A 6,355-nucleotide genomic window follows, 5' to 3' on the forward strand; every position below is an offset into this window, starting at 1 on the left:
CAATCATTTGATCCTATCACGATCAATCAAATTAATTCAGTAGGATCAATCGGATGTTTGATCAATAATTTGAGCCTATTACGATCAATCGAACTAATTCATTTAGATCAATCGGATGTTTGATATAACATTTGATCCTATCACAATCAATCGAACTAATTCATTAGGATCAATCGGATGTTCAATCAATCATTTGTTCTTATCACGATCAATCGAACTAATTCACCAGGATCGATTGGATGTTCGATCAAACATTTGATCCCATCACGATCAATCGAACTAATTCATTATGATCGATCATTTGATCATATCACGATCAATCGAACTAATTAACTTGGATTGATCGGATGTTTGATTAATCATTTGATCCTATCACAATCAATCGAATTAATTCACCAAGATCGGTCGATTGTTCGATCAAACGTTAAAATAAGAATAAGAAATAGAAAAATTCAATAATAATTAATAGGAGAATTTGTTTTCTTTAAAAGAAAAAAATAAATATTGATTTTTTATATAAAATAAGAATATAAAATAGAAAAAAATTCACCGATAATTAATATAAAAGAAATAATGACAAATTATCGGAGGTGAATTTTTGGTAAATAATTTTTTCTATTATATATGTAGGGTCAATAGCATCGCCCCAATATATATTTATATATATATATATTTTCAGGGGTAAATAGCAGCAACTAAGAAGTCGCCGCTATTAATAGGTCATTAGCGGCGACTTTCTTTAGTCGCCGCTAATGACCAATTAATAGCAGCGACTTCTACTCGCTGCTAATGAGTTTTTTAATTATTTTTTTTTAATTTTTTCTTATGTCAATAGCGGCCACTATAAAGTCGCCGCTAATGACTATTCATCAGCGGCAACTCACAAGTGTCGCCGCTATTGACAATCATCAGCGGCCACTTTACGGTCGCCGCTGCTTAATTTTTAATTACTTTTTCCCGTGTTAATAGCGGCCACACAAAAGTCGCCGCTATTGAGGGGTCATTAGCGGCACCTCAAAAGGTCGCCGCTAATGACCCATCAATAGCGGCGACTTTCGGGTTGCCGCTAATGAGTTTTTTAATTATTTTTAAAATTTTTTTCTTATGTCAATAGCGGCGACTTTATAGTCGCCGCTAATGACCACTTATCAGCGGCTACTTTAGGGTCGCCACTGTTTGGAGTATTATTAGCGGCGACCGCTGTCGCCGCTATTGATTCTTAATAGCGGCGAGCAGTCGGAGTCGCCGCTAATGATGGTTAATAGTGGCGACTTTTAGTCGCCGCTATTGTTGTTGCTGCTAAATAATTTTTTTTTTTGTTTTAAACGTCCACTATTAGCGGCGACTTTTGAGTCGCCGCTAATAGTTTGGTCGCTAAAGACCATATTGCTTGTAGTGACACCTTCTTGTTGATGAAAGCCTTTTGCAACGAGTCGGGCTTTGTAGCGGTCAATAGAACCATCAGCTTTTCTCTTCAATCGGAACACGCATTTACACCCAATTATATTCTGTGCTAAAGATGGAGGAACCATATTCCAGGTATGGTTGTGGAGTAAAGCATTCCAGGTATGGTTGTGGAGTAAAGCATCAAATTCCATATTCATGGCTTTTCTCTAGAGAGGGTTTTTCATTCTAAGGAGTAGCAAGTGGGTTCCGGTTCTTAGGAGGTTGAGGTAGCAACTAAGGCATGAGGAAGGGGATAATGGACGGTGTCGTCGGTGAGAGTTCTGGGTTTTGTGATATTATTCTTTGCTCAGGTAGTCATTGGGAAAGCAGGTATAGCCAGGTTGGTGGGGATTTTGGTTGGACCTGCGTGGTGCTAGGGGTTGAAGAAGGTAAAGGTGAGGAAGGTGGAGTTGGAACATCTGTAGGGATTTGATTGGCTCAATCGGTTGCTACTTGAGTTGGGCTATGTGGATTTGTTTCTGCTTAGGCTGCTGAAGGATGCGCATTCGTGGAGTGAACTACTAGAGTCCCAATAATCAAAGGTGTGAGGATAGGAATTGACGGATGAACCTGCAAAACAGAGTTATTTTGGGCTGGATTTTGAGTGGGATTTAATGAACACGTAAATGTGGTTTCATCAAAACGATCACGCGAAATATATAATCAGTCAGTGTTGAGATTTAGGCATTTGTAGCCTTTGTGTTGAGGGCTATAATCTAAGAAAAGACATTGAGTGGACCTTTGCTGGAGTTTGTGTGAGTTGTAAGGACGTAAGTTTGGCCAACATGCACAACCAAACGTATGAAGAAATTGATAATCAGAGGAACGTTTGAATAGTGTTTCAAAGGGAGATTTATTTTTGAGCAATGGAGTAGGCATTCTATTAAATAACATGCAATGGAGAAAGCATTATCCCAAAAATATGAGGGCATGTTAGCATTTGATAAGAGAGCAAGACCGGTTTCGACTATGTGACGATGCTTCCGCTCATTAGCATTATTTTGTTGGTGCGTATGTTGGCAAGATATGCAATGAGAAATTCCATGAGAAAGAAGTAATTTGTTCAAGGGGTGATATTTGCCTCCCCAATCAGATTGCACAGATTTAATTTTGGATTCAAAGAAACATTCAACATCAAGTTTGAATTTAATAAAAACGTTGGTGACATCACCTTTACAAGAAATGTGATATAACCAAGTGTATTTACTAAAAGCATCTAGAAACGAAACATAATATTTAGAACCATTTTTTGAACAAATAGGGGAAGAACCCCATACATCCTTATAAATGAGTTCTAAGGGACATTTTGCTTGAAACTGAGATGTCGCAAACGGTAGTTGCTTGCTTTTGGAACTGAGACAAGCACGACATAGCTCCAGAATTTTATTTGACGTAATTGGAAGACGAAATGATGAAAGGACTTGACGAACAAGCTTGAATGTAGGGTGACCTAAACGTGCGTGCCATTGAGAGAGAGAGAGAGAGAGAGAGAGAGGTACGCTCACCAATGAGGGCAAGCAATGGCACATTATTTGCGGAAGGAAAAAATTGGTAAAGACCATGATTATTCGGGCCTTGAAGCAGCACCTTCCCCGAACAGCAATCCTTCAAAAGAACATAGTAGGGATGAAATTCAAAAAAGGTATTAGTATCCTTGGTAAATTTGTGAACAAATATCAGATTTTTGGTAATATGTGAGACATGGAGAACATCTAATAAATCACAATTGAGAGATGGAGATAAAATGCGGGTGTTTCCAATATGATGAATGGAAAGCCCTTTACCATTGCCTATGTGGATATGATCGGTAGGGGTGAAATTTAAAACAGCCTAACCGCAACCGTTAACCGTTAACCGCTAACCACCTAACCGCTTTGAAAGCGGTTAGTAAAAATCGCTAACTGCCTTGGCGGTTGCGGTTAGCGGTTAATGGGTTTTGGAAATCCGCTAACCGCTACCCGCTACCCACTAACCGCTTTTTCTTAAATATAATATATATATATAACAATAAGTCGTGAGTTTATGAACTTGTTTGAGTTTATGTATAAGACTACAAGTGAAGTGATGATTTTGTTGTAATTTTATTTGTATATTATATGATGTGTAGATTTGTAGAAGGTGGCCAACACGATTTTGGTATATAGCAATTTTTAATGCTAAAATGGTCATGAAAAAGGAAAAAAAAAAAGTTTAAAATGAGCAAAAAAAAATGTTTAAAGTGAGCCCAAAACCGGCCCAAACCCGGTCCAAAACCGGCCCAAAATCGGTCCAAAGAAAAAAGTCCAAAAAAAGCCCAAAAAAGCGGTTAGAAAAAAGCGGTTAACCGCTAACAGGGTGGTAGGCGGTTAACCGCTACCCGGTTAGCGGAGGCAGTTAGTAAAAATTACTAACCGCCTAGGCGGTTGCGGTTAACGGTTTTAGCGACTAACCGCTAACTGCAACCGCTATTTCACCCCTAATGATCGGTTCCAATGTACTCCCCAGCCTTGAGATTAAGGTTGGACAGATCTGAAGTTAAGTGATGTGTAGTTCCAGAGTTTGGGTACCATATATATGGGGTTGGGGTGGCTGCTTAGAGTGGTGAGATATGCTTGATGGGAAGATTCAGTATCACGATTGTACTTGTTGTCAAACCTAGAGTAACAATCAAGTGCAATATGACCAATTTTGTTGCAAACATGACATATGGGACGATTTGAGAATGAGCCATGCGAAGAGCCACGACCGTGATAACCTGGTGTATGTCCTCGGCCATGCGAGGAGCGTGAGAAATTGTTGGAGGCCGATTGACATCTAGATGAGTGATTGGTGTAGGAGCCATGTGTGCTACATCCTCAACAATAAGAGGGACCGCGTGAGGCAGTATTTGCACCAGCAACAGAAAGAGATCAATTGCTGTAAAGTTTTGTTCTAGCCTTAGTTCATGAGCTAGCAAGTGACCATTAAATTCATCTATGGAGAGAGGTTCAACCCGTGTATGAACGGAAGTAACAAGCAGATCATAGTCTGATCCAAGTCCTGCGAGGAGAAAGGATACCATCTCTGTGTCATCGAGAGGTTTATCCACGGCAGCCAGCGTGTCGGCAAGAAGTTGAAACTTCTGGTAATAATCGGCAATGGAGTCATTGCCCTTCTTGAGAGTGATCAATTTGAAGTGGACTTGCAGAGTGCGAGCCTTCGATTGTGACTGAAACAAGGTTTCGAGTGTGAGCCAAACAGCACCGGAATTGTCACAACGTGTGACATGAGAGAGCATTTGCACTGACAATGATGAGTTTATGGCTCTAAGAATCAGCTGGTCTTGCATGTACCAATGTAGGTAGGCAGAATTTTGAGAGATGGTTTCAATACCATCTTTGGTCAAAGATAGTGTTTTTGGTGGAGCACGGATGGTGTCGTCAACTTATCCGAATAGGTTTCCACCTTTGAGGTGGGGAACAAGTTGCGTTAGCCAATAGTTGTAGTTGTCACGAGACAACTTGAGAGGATTGAAGTGGATGAAGGTAACAAGTGGTGGGGTTGAGGTGTGGGTAGACGTAGTAGGAGCCATCAGGAAAGAGATTGTAGAAAAAAAAAAAAATTTGACGTGAGTCAAAATAGCTCTAATACCATATAAAGTCTCTAAATATATGTTTGTTGCCTTAACTAAACACGGTATAGGTTTTGTATATATATAGACTAAACAGTTTACAAGATAAGTAAATGAATACAATTGTGATAAGTAAAAACTCTACAAGATAACAGTTTACATTTGAATGTATGTTATCTTGTATTTGAACTTGTAATTGGACCATGAGATATATTTTGAATCTTTGAGTTTTGAATGATCTTCTTATCTATGAGTTTTGTTGTTGAGAGTATATCTCTAATAATAATTAATAGTTGGAGTGTTACAACCTTCTTTTTACTACCAATACAACAACCTTATTGTCTTCTCTAAACTCTAAAAATGTTGGGCACAAACATATACATAAACATAAGTACTAACATATGGATCAAATTTTTCTAAAATTTCAAGAATTTGGACCATTTATTCAAAGTGAACGGTATGAATTTAATCACATTAAAAATATTTAAAAAAAAAAAAAAAAAGGTTCATGGGTGGCCGAATCACTCTTTCACTCTAAGGGAATGGTTGGTCACCCAAGGATGTGATTGGGGTAAGACGGCCACCCTCTCAACCTTTAAAGGGATCGTCAACCCATGGGTATGGTTGGCCACTAGGGGTGGGCAAAAACCTGCAAACCCACCCTGCCGGATTTTGTTTTTTTTTGCGGATCCGGGTTGGATTTCTTCCAACCCATGCGGGGCGGGGCGGGTTTATAAATATTTGGGCAGCGGGTACCCACCCCACTGAGGACCACTTAAAAGGAAAAAAAAAAACCTAGAATCCTCCTAAATTTCTAACCTAGCAGACTCGCCGCTCCTCTCTCGCCAGTCGCCGCTCCTCTTCACTCTTCTATCTTCTCTTCTCTTCTCACTCTCACTCTTGCCGCTCCTCTTTTGCCGGCGCTGCTCATCTTCAGTCCCGGAGCACTAACCTAGCCGCCGCTCCCAGGTTTCTCTCTCATCTCTCTCTCTCTCTCTCTTTTTCTCATGTTTTCTTTTCTTTTCGTAAGGCGTTTTGCGTTTTGTTTCTTGAAGGTAAGCGATCGATCTGGGTTCCTCTGTGAACACAAAACAGCAACAAGAGAGAGAGAGAAGAGGACGAGAAGAAGAAGAAGATATAAGCTCAGAAGAAAGAAGACCATATGGGTTCTTCTAGAAGAAAGAAGAGAAAAGGAAAAGAAGAAAGGGAAAAGAAAAGAAAAGAGAAGGAAAAGAGAAGTGAGTTTCAGGAGTGGGTCTCTCTCTCTCTCTCTCTCTGTGTTGTATGCATGAAGAGAAAGGAAGAAAGAAGAAAGAAAAA

This window comes from Corylus avellana, chromosome ca5, assembly GCF_901000735.1.
Source record: "Corylus avellana chromosome ca5, CavTom2PMs-1.0".
NCBI lineage: Eukaryota > Viridiplantae > Streptophyta > Magnoliopsida > Fagales > Betulaceae > Corylus > Corylus avellana.